Source organism: Galeopterus variegatus, unplaced genomic scaffold, assembly GCF_000696425.1.
Source record: "Galeopterus variegatus unplaced genomic scaffold, G_variegatus-3.0.2 Scaffold1798, whole genome shotgun sequence".
Taxonomy (NCBI): domain Eukaryota; kingdom Metazoa; phylum Chordata; class Mammalia; order Dermoptera; family Cynocephalidae; genus Galeopterus; species Galeopterus variegatus.
The window spans coordinates 265,110-281,126 of record NW_007727909.1 but is presented as its reverse complement, the minus strand read 5'-3'; the positions used below and the strand labels follow the sequence as shown (position 1 = coordinate 281,126).

General features: G+C 43.3%; 1 protein-coding gene across 1 annotated transcript in view; it reads left to right on the top strand.

Annotated features, from left to right (window-relative positions):
* TNFRSF13B (tumor necrosis factor receptor superfamily, member 13B) overlaps positions 1–16,017 on the top strand; it is a 115,064-nt gene that overhangs the window by 53,972 nt on the left and 45,075 nt on the right. The window lies entirely within an intron of this gene.

Below are 16,017 nucleotides of genomic sequence, written 5' to 3'. Positions count from 1 at the left end.
GGTTATTGTAAATAGAGCTGCAATAAACATGGGAGTGCAGGTGTCCCTTTGACATGATGATTTCTATTCCTTTGGGTATATACCCAGCAGTGGGATCGCTGGGTCATGTGGCAGTTCTTTTTTTTTTTTTTTTCCTTTTTGTCTTTTTTCGTGACCGGCAACGGATCGCAACCCTCAGTGTCGTGCCCATACCGGACCGGGACCGGCAACGGGATCGCAACCCTCAGTGTTGCGCCCGCACCTCGCTCAGCCAGTGAGCGGCAGGTCTGTACGTGGGATCCGAACCCTTGGCGGGAGCACCGCCGCACTCCCAAGCGGCGCACTGTAGCAGTGCGCCACCGGGCCGGCCCCATGTGGCAGTTCTATCTGTAGTTGCTTGAGAAACCTTCATACTGTTTCCTATAATGGCTGCACTAATTTACAGTCCCACCAACAATGTAGGTGGGTTCCCCTTTCTCTGCATCCTCGCCAGCATTTGTTATACTGTCTTTTTGATAATAGCCAGTTGAACTGGGATGAGATGATATTTTAATGTGGTTTTGATTTGCATTTCCCTGATGCTTAGTGATGTTCAGCATTTTTTCATGTGTCTGTTGGCCATTTGTATTTCTTCCTTTGAGAGATGCTTATTCAGCACCTTTGTCCATTTTTTAATCAGGTTACTTGTTGTTTTACTAAATTGTTTGAGTTCCTTGTATATTCTGGATATTAATCCCTTGTCAGATGCATAGTTTGAAAATATTTTCTCCCGTTCTGTAGGTTGTCTTTTCACTCTGTTAATTATTTCTTTTGCTGTGCAGAAGCTTTTTAGTTTGATATAATCCCATTTCTTTATTTTTTATTTTGTTGCCTGTGATTTTGGGGTCTTATTCATAGAGTTTTTGCCCAGTTCAACTTCCTGAAGTGTTTTCCCTATGTTTTATTTTAAGAGTTTTATAGTTCCAGCTCTTACTATTAAGTCTTTAATCCATTTTGAATTGAGTTTGGTATATTGTGAGAGGTACAGGTCTAGTTTCATTCTACTATATGGATGACCAGTTTTTCCAGCATCATTTATTGAAGAAGCAGTCTTTTCTCCATGTGTGTTCTTGCCTTTGTCAAAGATCAGTTGGCTGTAAGTATGTGGGTTGATTTCTGGGTTCTCTATGCTGTTCCACTGGTCCAAGTGTCTGTTTTTATGCTAGTACCATGCTGTTTTGGTTACTATAGCTTTGTAGTATAATTTGAAGTCAGGTAGTGTAATGCCTCAGGCTTTATCTATTTATTTTTTTTGGCTCAGGATTGCTTTGGCTATTTGGGGTCTTTTGTTGTTCCATATGAATGTTAGGATTATTTTTTCTATTTCTGTGAAGAATGTCATTGGTAATTTGGTGGGGATTGCATTGAATCTGTTGATTGCTTTGGGTAGTATGGACATTTTCACAATGTCAATTCTTCCAATCCAAGAACATGGAATATCTTTCTGTTTTAGTCCGTTTGTGTTGCTATAACAGAAATACCCGAGACTGGGTGATTTATAAAGGAAAGAGGTTTATTTGGCTTTCAATTCTGGTACAGCTGCATCTGGCACAGGCCTCTGGCTGCTTCTACTCATGGTGGAAAAGCAGCAGGCAGCCAGCGGATACAAGCAAGTCACATGGCAAGAGGAAGCAGGAGAGAGAGAGAAGGTGCCAGGGTCTTTTTAAGCAACGAGCTCTTGTGGGAACTAATAGAGCAAGAACTCACTCATTAATCCCCCATCCCCCAGGGAGAGCATTAATCCATTCATGAGGGATCCACCCCCATGATTCAATCAGTTTCCAACACTGCCACACTGGGGATCAAATTTCCACATGAGTTTTGGAGGGGACAACACATCCAAACTCCATCACTTTCCATCTTTTTGCATCCTGTTTAATTTCTTTCAACAGTGATTTGTAATTCTCATTGTAGAGATCTTTCACCTCCTTGGTTAAATTTATTCTTAGGGATTTTATTTTTTGTGTGTATGAGTATTGTCAATGGGCTTGCTTTCTTGATTTCTTTTTCTGCTAGTCCATTATTGGAGTATAAAAAGAGAAAGAAACTATATCTTACCACCTCAAAAAAACAACAAACACCAAAGACAAACAATGAAAGGGTAAGAAAGAAACAAATGATATTTAAAACATCCAAACAAAAATTGATAAAATGTCAGGAGTAAGACAATACCTCTCAATAACAACCATAAATGTAAATGGATTAAATTCCCCATTCAAAAGACACAGACTGACTGACTAAATTAAAAAGCTAGACCCAACTATATGCTGTCTACAAGAGATTCACCTCACCTGTACAGACACACACAGACTAATATTGAAGGCATGGAAAAAGATACCATCCAAATGGAAACTAAACATGAGCAGGACTATCTATTCTTATATTGGATAAAGTAGACTTTAAACCAAAAACCACAAAAAGAGACAAAGAAAGCCATTATATAGTGATAAAGGGATCTATCCAGCAAGAAGACATAACAAAATATATGCATCCAACACCAGAGCACCTAGATATATAAAGCAAACATTATTAGATCTAAAGAAGAGATAGACTCCAATACAATAATAGTTGGGGACCTAACAGTCGTCACTCAGCATTGGACAGGTCATCCAGGCAACAAATCAACAGAGAAACACAGGATTTAAACTACACTTTAGACCAATGGGAGCTGGCATATGTCTACAGAACATTTCATCCAACAACTACAGAATATACATTCCTCCCATCAGCACATGGAACATTCTCCGGGATAGACTACATGTTAGGTCACAATTCAAGTCTCAATAAATTTAAAAAATTGAAGTTATTTCAAGTATCTATTCAGACCACAATGGATTAAAACTAGAAATTAGTAACAAGCAAAACTCTGGAAACTAAACAAATACATGGAAATTAAACAACATGCTCTTGAATGACCTATGGGTCCAAGAAGAAATTAAACAGGAAATTTAAAAATTTCTCAAAACTGATGAATATAAAGATACCACATACCAAAATCTGTGGGATACTGCAAAAGCAGCACTAAGAGGGAACTTTATTGCAATAAATGCTTACATCAAAAGAATAGAAAGATTTCAAATGAGCAACCCAACACTACACATCAAAAAACTAGAAAAACAAGAATAATCCAATCCTAAAATTAGTAGAAAGAAATAATTAAGGTCAGAACACAGATAAATGCAATATTGACCTAAAAATGATACAAAAGATTAATGCAACAAAAAGTTGTTTTTTTGAGTAGATAAACAAAATAGACAAACCATTAGGTAGGCTTACTAAAAAAAGAGGTAAAACCTACATAACAAAAATCAGAAATGAGGCAGGAGAGATTACAGCAAATACAAAGAATTATCATAGACTATTAAAAACAAGTATATGCCAACATATTTGAAAACCTGGAGGAAATATATAAATGTTTGGACACATGCAAACTACCAAGACTGAACCAAGAAGACACAGAAAACTTGAACAGACCAATAACAAGCAACGAGATTGAAAAAGTAATCAGCAGTCTCCCAACGAAGGAAAGCTCAGGACCAAGTGGTTTTACTGCTGAATTCTACCAAACCTTTAAAGAGAAATTAATACCAATTCTCTTCAATCTATTCCAAAAAACTGAAGCAAAGGCCATTCTCCCAAACTCATTCTACGAGGCCAGCATCACCATGATACCAAAACCAGACAAAGATACAACAAAAAAAGAAAACTACAGGCCAATATCTTTGATGAACATAGACACAAAAATCCTCAATAAATATTAGCTAACAGAATACAGCAACACATCAAAAAAATTAGACGCCATAATCAAGTGGGGTTCATCCCAGGTATGCAAGGATGATTCAGTATACACAATAAACGTGACATACCACATCAATAAAATCAAGGAAAAAGCCATCTGATTATCTCAATAGATGCAGAAGAAGCATTTGACAAAATTCAACATCACTTCATGATAAAGTCTATCAGCAAATTAGGTATAGAAGGAAAGTATCTGGACATAATAAAAGCCATATATGACAAACCCACTGACAATATCATCCTGAATGGGGAAAAGCTGGGAAAAAAAAAAGAAAGCTGAAAGCTTTTCCCTTAAGAACAGAACAAGACAAGGATGCCCCCTTTCACCAGTCCTATTTAACATAGTATTGGAATTACTAGCCAGTGGAATCAGACAAGAGAAAGAAATAAGGACATACAGATTGGAAAAGACAAAGACAAATTGTCCCTGTTTGTAGATGACATGATCCTGTACACAGAAAAACCTAAAGACTCCACAAAAAAAACTTAGAACTGGTACATGATTTCAGTAAAGTTGCAGGACACAAAATCAACACACAAAGATCAGTCAAATTTCAATCACCACAGGGTACTAGTAGCCACCTCATTGGAGAGCATGAGCCTAGACCCTCGCTGCTGTCACCCACTGTGTAAAAGGATTGTATTATGTTTCCTCCATCACAGCCTGAACCAGGTGGGACTCAGATGGGCACTGCTGCAAATGGGCCCTTGCTTGCTGACCTCCGTGGAGCCCTGACCCAGCTGTGTGGGCTGGGCCACCCTGAAACTCTGGCGGGCAGCTCACCACCACATCTCATCTCACGTCAGCAGTTAGCAGATCTTTCTGTTCTACTAAGAACATGATTTTCTGTTTGCACATGAGTCTTGGTCTGCCTGCCCAGTTAGTCACGTGACTTTCCAAACACCTGCTCCTCTTGTGACAGGAGTGGAAGAGCAGGGCAAAGCAAAACCCCACAGCTGCAGCAGGTGGGCCCGTCCGAGAGTAGCACCCACCTTTTCATCCAGCAGCCAAGAATACTCACATTGCAAATTTGAACCCAATTAGTGAAGTTCTCTCTCTCTTTCTCCCCTCTTTGGGTATTTATTCCATGATTTCAGTTTTCAAAAACAAAATTCTTCCGTAATGCAAAGTTCTTAGCCCCCCATGTGTTCCTTGTAAAACAAATGCATTTTTCTTGTGAATGTACAAAGTCTCACGGTCATCCAGGCAGGAGCTGTCTGGTTTTGAAGGAGGGTGGCAGGTGACCTTGGTTGTGGGGGCTGTCCTGTGATCCTAGTATGTTTGGCAGCATCCTGGCCTCTATCCACTAGATGCCAGTAGCAACCCCCCCCCCGCCACCAACTGCCATTGAGACAACCAAAAATGCCCCAGACATTGCCACATGTGCGCTGACCATGTGGGAAGAATCGCCTTGGTTGAGAACTGCTGGTATGGAGCAAACCTGGGTGAGAAAAGGAGAGAAACCTCTAAGACCTCTGAAGTCCCCCCTCTGGAGGTGAAGGCTCAAGAACTCTGGACCCCTAACAAGCTAGTGTGTCACTGGACAGTGCTGCCCGTGCATGTCTAGGCCACAGGAGGAGTAAAGTCCACGAGAGGCTCAAGCCTGTGTTTCTTGTTCATTTTTTCTGACATCTTTATTGTTCTGAGGGTTAGGGCTGTAGTAATAAATTTACAGGCTGACATTAATTCGCTTAATAAATATGAGGGGTCATCAAAAAATTCATGGAAATAATTGTCTTATCTTTTAATTTTACTTTTCCACGAACTCTTTGAAGTGCTCTCATATGTATTGGGCACCTGCTGTGTGCCAGGTACTATTCTGCACACCTGGGACACAGCAGTGAGCAAAGCACACCCACTTTCTGCTTCTGTGTAGCTTCGTGTGTGTGTGTGTGTGTTTGTGTGTGTGTGCAAACAACTCACAAATCAATGAATAAATAAACAAGGTAATTTCAGAAAATTACAAGTGGTCTGCAGACAATGTAGCAAGGATTTTAATCAGGACTGGTGGTGGGGATGTGCTGTCTCAGTCAGGGAAGACCTCCCTGAGGAGATGATGTTTGAGCTGTTGCTTGAGAAGGTGATAGCTATGGAATAAGCCAGGGGAAAAGCATTCCAGGCCAAGGGAGCAGCAAGTGTAAAGGCCCTGGGGCAGGAATGTGTCCAAGGCACAGGCGACATCCAGTGTGGCTCTCGTGAGTGGGGGGCTGGGGAATGGGGTTGGTGCAGGGGCAGGAGTCAGGCCACAGGGGCTCACAGGAGTTAGCATTTTGTTCTTCATAACATGGGCAGCTGTATTAGTTTCCTAGGGCTGCTGCAACAGATTATGATAAACTGAGTGGCTTAGAACCACAGAAATCTATTCTCTCAGAGTTCTGGAGTTCAGAAGACCTAACTCAGTATCACTGGGCCAAAATCAGGATGTCAGCAGGGCCGCACTCCTGCTGGAGGCTCTGGGGGACACTCTGTTCCTTGCCTCCGCTGGCACCTGCCACCATCCTCAGCTTACAGCCACATCACCCCGGTCTCTACCTCCAAGGTCACATTGTTTTCTCTTCTCCTGTCTGTGTAAGAGAACATTGACAGGTTCCAGGAACTAGCAGCTGACATCTTTAGGGGACACTATTCAGCCTCCCCCAGAAGCCAATGGAAAGCTCTGAAGAGAGCGGCGTGATCCAATAAAGGACTTTTCTACACGGTTTCTCTGCCTCAGCGAGAATGCACTGCGAGGGCAAGGAGAGAGGGAGACTGGTCTGAGAGGCATTGTCCAGGAGAGGAGGAGGAGACCCAGGCCCAGGTGGCTGGGATGAAATGGAAACGTGCGGTAGACCAGGTCCACGTGGAGGGATCTGACCTCTGGGTGCAGGGGACAAAGAATTAGGGAAGACATGGATACGGCGCTGCAGTAGCTGGGGCTTAGAAGCAAGCAGTAGTTTGCTAGGGGGAGGAAATGCATTGGTGTGGAGGACAGTCCACGTGGAGGGGAGGGAAAGAGCATGTGGGGGAGGGCAGAAGATGGCAGAGCGGAAGGGGAGGCTGGAGGCAGGCGGGGGTTAATCCTGTCCGTCTCTCCTTCCTGAGCTCTTGGTTGCCATGTGGGTGCCCACTCCCCATTCTCAGTCCCTGCGCGACCTTGGGTCCACCCCTGGTTCCAAAGGCATCCTGACCCAAGGTTGACCAATCAAACTGCTGTATCCTCTGACAGCTGTCATTTTCCAGGGATGGGCATGGGACCCCCGTCGGGCCAGTCAAAGACACGCTCTTCCATAGGATTTTGGTGGAGCTCTCAGGGAAGCCATCTCTCTTTCATCTGGGCTGGGGTTGTGGGGGCACCAGGGGGCCTGAGATCTCTAAGGGAGGCAGAACTAAGAGGTAAACCAGGATCCAGCTGTGCCTGAAGTCAGCCCTACCCCAACTGTTCACCCCAACAAAAAAATTAATTTCCTTTTGGCTTAAGCCAGTTTGGGATTGTGTTTTCCATCTCTGACAACCACGAGGGAGAGCTGCGTTCACATCTATTACCCCATCCTCGAAACAGCCCTGTGGGGTGAGGCCAGGAATTTACACTCTTTTAAAAATATTTTAAGGGCTGACCCCGTGGCTCACTCGGGAGAGTGCGGCGCTGGGAGCACTGAGGCCGCGGGTTCGGATCCTATATAGGGATGGCCGGTGCACTCACTGGCTGAGCGCGGTGCGGACGACACCAAGCCAAGGGTTGCGATCCCCTTACCAGTCACAAAAAAAAAGGACAAAAAAATATATATATATATTTTAAAATTAGCCTTATTTTAAAGGATAACAGAAGGAAAGCAATTTGCCTAGGGTGTTACCACGATTGTATAAAGAAAAATGGTTAGTATATCCTAAAAAATTAAAATTGCTTGCTTGGTCAGAGGCATGGTGGCCGCTTTGCAAGGCAAAGTGCCCCTGAGGCCCTTGGAGACTTTGCATAAGCTTTGGAATCTGGAGAAGGGAAGGGGACTGTGAGTATCAGCAATTGCGTGGGGACCGGCACATTTGCTCCTCATGGGGCTGGCCTTATTAGCCTGAAGATGAGAAAACAGAGGCTCAAGGGAGCGTTGTGATTCCACTAGGTCTTCCAGCCAGTGGGCAGAGGAGCCGAGGTTTGAACTCCACTCCTTTGGCTCAGTTCGGAGGCTCTTCCCAATATGCCCTGGGTCCTCGCTGCAGGTGAATGGCCGAGTCCACCCTGTCACTTCTTACCTGACCCCAACCCACGTTGAGCTGACCACCATCATGTCACAAGTGGGGTAAGGGAGCCGCTGGGCCCTGGTGGCCACCACACTCGCCACAGTTCTCCAAATATCCCCCGTGCTACCCTCTCACTGTCCCCGCCTCTGCTGCCCCTTTGGCCTGGGGTGTTATCCCCCTTGTGCACCAGGGAACTCACACTAGTTGATACTCTTTCCTTTCTCTAGGAAGTCTTACCCGGGCCAGGTCAGGAAAGGCAACGCAGCTCCCGCCTTGCTTACTGGAGCACTTGCAGCAGGGTGCCCAGCTGCCACGCAAGCAGTCCACCTGACCCAGGTGGCCATACTGTGAGGAAGCCAAGCTGGCCAAGGGTGGAACGTGGAGAAGCCCCAAGACTGCATACTGGCTGTGCCAGCCACATCGGAGTGGGATCCCTCCTCTGGCTCGCTGCCCTGCCTTGGGAGTGTGAGGGGCACCATCAGGCTCCATCCCATCCAGGTCCCATTTCTGTTGCTTATACAAAATACCTGGAGCTGGGTAACATGTAAGAAAATGAAATTTGTTGCTTACAGTTTCAGAGGCTGGGAAGTCCAAAGTCCAGGGAACACATCTGGTGAGGGTCTTTGGTGGTGGCTTTACAGCAATGCAGGGGTCTCACATGGCAGAAAATGGCAGAGGAGAGAGAGAGAGAGAGAAAGAGAGAGCGAGAGAGAGAGAGAGAGAAAGAGAGAGAGAGAGAGAGACTCTCATGTGCTCTCCTTTTAAGGCCTTCAGAACCCACTCCTGACCACCATTATTAATCCATTCACTACAGCACAGTCCTACAATCTAATCACCTCTTCAAGGCCCGACCTTTCAATTACTGTAATAGGATTTCCCACCCTCAACAGTTACAGTGGGGACTGACTTTCTAATATATGAACTTTGGGGGAAACAATTCAATCAATCCACAGCACCTGTTAGGGACCCTGATGAGACAGCAGCTGGTCCCAGGACCTTCCTGATCTCCAGTTCTTGCTACACATAGTGACTGGAAACACACTTGAACAGAGTGTGTTCAAGTCTTCCCCTTGAACAGAGTGAGCGTTCAGTGTGGACAAGAGTGCAGAAAGTTGGAGGCATTTTGGTTATCTCACGCTGCATGAGAAACCACTCCTATAGTTTTACTGCTCACAGATTGTGCAGCAGGAGTTCAGGCAGTGCTCAGCAGGGACAGCTGGGCCCTGCCCCATCAGATGTTGGCTAGGTTGGCTTGGTGGGGCTGGAGGAACAAAAACAGCCTCACTCACATGTCTGGTGCCTCAGTTGGGATGGCTTAAGCAGCTGAAACTGGCAGGGATGGCTGGGCTGCAGTCTTCTCATGGTGCAGGCTAAACTGCTTCATGTATTTGGCACATCTTCATATGGCGGCTGGGTTTTCTTCTGTGAAAGCTGCAAGACCTCTTGAGCCCAAGGGTGAGAAGACCCAAAACTCGCTTCTGTACATCCTATTGATTAAGCAAGCCACAAGGGGACCCGGGATGCACAGGGATACCCCTTGAGGGGGAGAGGAGCATAAGAGTGGAAGGGGGTGTCTTGGGTTGAATGTACCCCCAAAACTTAATCCCCACTGTAACTTTGAGGGTGGGAAATCCTGCTCTGGTAATTGAAAGTGGGGCCTTGGGGAGGTGATTAGATTGTAGAACCATGCCATAGTGAATGGATTAAAAACCGTGGTCATAGGTGTAGTTTTGAGAGCTTTAAAAGAAGAGCAGTGAGACTCTCTTTCTCTGTGCTTCTCTGTTTTTCTGCCATGTGAGACACTTGGGTCATTGTCACCACCACCAAGACCCTCCTCACCAGATGTGTTCCCTGGATTTTGGACTTCCCAGCCTCTGAAACTGTAAGCAATAAATTTCATTTTCTATATAAGTTACCTGTTGAAGTATTTTGTTATAAACAGCAGAAACAGATTAATACAGGGGGTAAAGATAATTGCTGGCCATCTTAGCAGATAGTCTACCCCAGGAGGCTTTAAGAGGGAGGTTTTCCATGATCAAATGTGGTGGGCATTATAGCTTTTGATAAATGTCCTAGTTCTCTTCCTTTAAGGGACATAGTAGGACAGAACCTCCCTGTCCCTTTGAAGTGGACATGTGGCCATGTGACTTGTTTTGGCCAGTGCAGTGGAGCACAGGTGATGTGTGCTATTTCTGAGTGGAAGCTTCTAAGGGCCAGGGCATGTTAGACAAGGCCTAGATTGCCTTATTCATTCATTCATTTATTCATTCACTTTGGTAAAAAAAAAAAAATGTTAGCCGTTTTTTCAAACAGTTCTGGAAAAATGATCCCATAAGCAATAGAAATAGCACTGTTTACAGGCTGGTTTCCTGCAGCTTTGCTGAAAAATCAAAGAAATCTTGCTTGGAGTCCTGAATTACATTAAGTAGGTGGGGGGGAGGGGTGTGTGATTGTTTTTGGTTTTTTTTTACTCTTTTCTTGGTGTTGGTTGTTGTTATCCTAAGTAAGTTCAAAACCCAACAGGGCAAACAACGTTAAATCTTGAGGCTTTAGAATAATCTTCTTTGATTTCTTGTGCCACCTTCTGGCCACACAGTTATGGAGTGGGAGTTGGGGTTCCAAGGCTCCAGGTGGCCTCTCACCCATGACTTTGTTGAGAGAAGCCCATGCAGCAGCTGTCACATGTTGGAGTTGGGTGCCTGAGCTCTCCCAGGCTGGAGCTGCACAATGATGTCTTCACCATTCTGGGGTCCTGAGGACATCTCTGTCCCCGCTGCTCCACTGGGCATTGCCCTATTGTGTATTCTGTGGTAGCCCTGCCACTGTGGCAGTTCTCTGCCTGGGTCTTGAGATTCTCTGGGACATCCTTTGAAATCTAGATGGAGGTAGCCATGCCCCACAGCTCCCACATTCTGCATTCCTGCAGAAGTGGCACCACTTGGATGCCACCAAGGTTTCCTACCTGTGCCCTCCAGAGAGGTGGCCACTGCAGCCTGCACTGTACGTTGGCCCACTGGAGCCACACCTGAAGCAGCCAAGGACCACTGCACCCAAATGAAGGGACCAAAGACCTGAGGTGGCACTGGGCAGCAAACCCAGGTCCCACAGAAGCCTTGGGCCCCTCCTTTGAAACAATACTGCCCTGAATGCCTCAGCCGTCTGCAGTTGTGATGGGAGTGCCAGCCCCAACAATCTTTGAAATGCCTTCAAGGTCACTCTTCCACTGTCCTTGTGAATAGCACAGTCAATCCATACAGATTTCCTTATCCACACCTTTGGTGTTCTCTCCTGAACATGTTCTCTCATTTGTTACGATATAGACTGAGAAGACTGAAAATTTTCCAAATCTTCAAATTCTACTTCTTTTTTGATTATAAATTCTATCTTTAAATCATTCCTCTCTTCCTGCATTTTACTATAAACCTTCAAGAGGGGCAGGCCCGGTGGCGCACTGCTACAGTGCGCCGCTTGGGAGTGAGGCGGCGCTCCCGCCGAGGGTTTGGATCCCACATACGGACCGGTTCCCGCTCACTGGCTGAGCGAGGTGTGGGTGCGACACCAAGGGTTTCGATCCCGTTGCCGGTCCCGGTCCGGTGCGGGCGCGACACTGAGGGTTGCAATCCGTTGCCGGACACGAAAAAAGACAAAAAGGGGAAAGAAAAAAAAAAAGAAAATGCAACTGATTTTTGCATGTTGATTTTGTATAGTGCTCCTTTGATGAATTTATATAATAGTTCTAACAGTTTTTGTGTGAGTGGAATTATTAGGATTTTTTACACACAAAATCATATTATCTGTAAACTGGGATAATTTTCCTTCTTCCTTTCCAATTTAGATCCCTTTTATTCTTTTATCTCACCTAATCATTCTGGCTAGAACTTTCAGTACTATGTTCAATAGAAGTGGTGAAAGTGGATATTCTTGCTTTGTTTCTGAACTTTGAAATTCTTACTTTGTTTTTCAGTCTTTCACCATTGAGTATAATGTTTGCTATTTTTTTAAATGTTGAGGTAGTTTCCTTCTATTCCTAGTTTGTTGAGTGTTTTTATCATTAAAAAAGGTTTGAATTTTGCCAAATGCTTCTTCTGCATCAATTGAGATGCTCATGTGTTTCCCACCCCTTCTTTCTGTTAATGTGGTGTATTACATCGACTGATTTTCATATGTTGACCTATTCTCACATTCCAGGAATAAACTCCACTTGGTTATGGTGTATAATTCTGTTAATATGTTGCTAAATTCAGTTTGTTAGTATTTTGTTCAGGACTGTTGCATCAATGTTCATAAAGAAAACTGGCCTGTAGTTTTGTTTTCTTGTAGTGTCTTTGTCTGGCTCTGGTATCAGGGTAATGCTGGCTTCATAGAATGAGTTAACAGTATTCCTTTCTTTTCAATCTTTTGGAAAAGTTTCAGAAGGATTTGTGTGAGCTTTTCTTTAAATGTTTGGTAGAATTCACCAGTGCAGCCATCATGTCCAGGGCTTTTCTTCGTTGGTAGGTTTCTGATTACTGATTTAATTTCCTTACTAGCTATAAGTCTATTCAGATTTTATATTTCTTTGTTATTTAGCCATGGTAGGTTTTGCATTTCTAGGAATTTGTGTGTTTTATTTAGGTTATCCAATTCGTTGACATACGAGTGTTCACAGTACTCTTTTATAATCCTTTTTACTTCTGTAGAATTGGTAGTAATGTCTCCAATTTCATTTCTGAACTTAATAATTTGAGTTACTATAAGTTATTTACAAATTTACAAAATTTAATAATTTGAGTTACATACAGAAAAGTTATAAGGCTAATACAATGAATACTCATCTAACAATTGTTAACATTTGCTGAGTATATATGTGTGTATATATATGCCATACATAATCATATACACACATATTTTTGCTGAATCATTTTGAAGATTGCCGGTGTTCTTACTCCTTAAATACTTCAGCATGAATCTCCTGGAAATAAAGACATAAGAGAGCCTAATTAAACATTCATCCAATATCTATTGAGTAGTGCCTATGATGTGCCAGACATTTCTAGGTGCTGTGGATGCTGTGACAAATGAGGCAGACAAGGCTTCTACCCTCTTGGAGCTTGCATTCAGGTAGAGGAGATAGATAATAAACATGTAACCAAAAAACAAATAAGAAAATTCTAGATAGTAAAAGTAGTTTTGAGAAACTTTCATTTCTGAACAAGATGGAGTAAAAGTGTCCAGATTTATGTTTCCATCTGAAACAGATAACATGAGTAGACATACATCTATTGAAGAAGTTGAATTTATAGTTTAAAACCTTCCCACAAAGGAAACTCCAGGTCCAGATGGCTTCACCAGTGAATTCTATCAAATATTTAAGGAAGATATGCTTCTAGTGCTATATAAATGCTTTCAAAAAATTGGAAATAAGGGACTACTTTTCTTTCTTTTTTTTTTTTACAATAAGTGATTTTTAGTAAGGTTCCAGGATACACTATCAATATACAAAAATCAATTGTATTTTTATATGCTAGTAACAAACAATAAGAAATTGAAATTTAAAAAATCTGCAATAGGCTCAAACATATGAAATAGAGATAAATCTGACAGAAGGTGTAAAAGACTTATATACTGAAAACTATGAAATGTTGCTAAGATAAAGAAGCTTTAAATAAATGGAGAAGTGTACCATGTTTATGGGTCAGAAAAAAAACCATTGTTGTCAATGCTCCCTCACCTGATCTGTAGGTTCAATGTAATCCCAATAAAAATCCCAGCAAATGTTTTTTGGTTTTGGTAGAAATCAACAAACTCATTCTAAAATTCATATGAAATGCAAATGATTCTGAAAAAGAACAAAGCTGGAGGCTAAAACACTACGTGGTTAAAGCTACAGTAGTCAGGAGAGCATGATCCATAAAAGAAAAAAACTAATTAACTGACTTTATCCAAACTAAAAACTTCTTCTCTTCAATACATGCTGTTAAAAGAATGAAAACACAAGCCACAGACCAGGAGAAAATATTGGAAATCATGTATTTGATAAGGACCTGCATCCAGAATATATTTTTAAAAACCTCTTGGGGCGGCCCGGTGGCGCACTGCTACAGTGTGCCGTTTGGGAGCATGGAGGCGCTCCCGCCGAGGGTTCGGATCCCACATACAGACCGGTTCCCGCTCACTGGCTGAGCGAGGTGTGGGCGCGACACCGAGGGTTGCGGTCCCTTTGCCGGTCCTAGTCCAGGGCGGGCGCGACGCTGAGGGTTGCGATCCGTTGCCGGACATGAAAAAAGACAAAAAGGAAAAAAAAAAAAAAAACCTCTTAAAACCCAATGATAAGAAAACAAACAACCCAATTTTTTTAAATGGGTGAAATAATTGAACAGACGCTTGATCAAAGAAGATATACGGATGGCAAATAAGCACATGAAAATGTGTTCAGTGTCATTAGTCATCAGGGAAATAAAAATTAAAACTAACATGAGATATCATCTACACCTGTTAGAATGCTAAAATTAAAAAATCAAAAAGACCTACCATACTAAGTGTTGATAAGGATTCGGAGCAATCGGAACTCTAATCTGGCAGGCTTTTGTAATTTTAAACATAAACCTACAATATGATCCAGCAATTCAACCCTAGACATTTATCCAAGGGAAATGAAAGAATACAGATGGTCCCAATTTACAATGCTTCAAATAATGATTTTTCACTGCACCAACACACATTCAGTAGAAACCGTACTTTGAGCACCCATACAACCATTCTGATTTTCACTTTCACTACAGTATTCAATAAGTTACATGAGATATTCAACACTTTATAATAAAATAGGCTTTGTTTTGGATGATTTCACCCAACTGTAGGCTAGTGTAAAAGTTCTGAGCATGGTTAAGGTAGGCTAGGCTAAGCAATGGTGTTCAGTAAGTTAGGTGTACTAAATGCATTTTCGACTTAAGATATTCCTAACTTATGATGGGTTTATCAGGATGTGACCCCATTGTAAGTCTGAGGAACGTCTCTATGTCCACACCAATATGTACATGCATGTTTATAACAGCTTTACTTGTAATCACCAAAAACTGGAAACAACCGAGATGCTGAGATGCCAAGATATCGATCAACAGGCAAATGGATAAATAAATTGCAATGCATCCGTACAATGGAGCAATGAAAAGCAATGAGCGTGTCCTGGAGGGAATGTGTCCTCCAGAACTATGTGGTCTGGGGCCAGGCGTTTCCTTTTAGAGATGTGTCAGTCAAGTTCTTCAAGCCTTCTGATGGCTTCCACCTCACTGAGAGGAAACATGGCATTCTCACAATGACCACAAGGCCCTACGGGCTCTTACCTCCCACCCTGCCCCTCACCCACATACTGCAGCCACCCTGGCCTCCCTGCTGTTCCTGAAGCTTGCCTCTGCACTTGCCTGCTTCTTCTGCCTGGAATGCTACCCACAGGGAACCATGGGCTCCCTCTCCTGTCCAATTCAGACCTTTATTCAAATGTCACTTTGTGATGCCTTCTTTACTACCTGCGATTGGCTGAGTAGTGCCTCCAAAGACACCCACGCTCTAATCCCTGGAAACTGTGAAGATTTGCTTGTATGACAAAGGGGCTTCGCAGGTGTGATTAAGTTAAGGATCTTGAATGGGGAGATTGTCCTGGATTATCCCAGTGGGCCCTAAATGTAATTACAAGGCTCCTCATAAGAGGGAGGCACAGGGAGATCCCACAAACAAGAGATGTGACCATACAAGCAAAATGCTACTGGCTTTGAAGGAACCCAGCCCAGAAACTGCAGCAATCAGCTCAAGAGGCTGGGATAGGCAAGGAAGGCTTCTCCCCTGGAGGCTCCAGAAGGAGCCAGCCCCACCCCCAGCTTGACTCTAACCCAGTGAAACTGATCTTGGACTTCTGGCCTCCAGAACTGTAAGAATAGATGCATGTTGTTTTAAGCTTCCAAGTTTGTGGCACTTTACCCCCGTGTTGGGAGGCCCCCTCCCACAAGAAATGC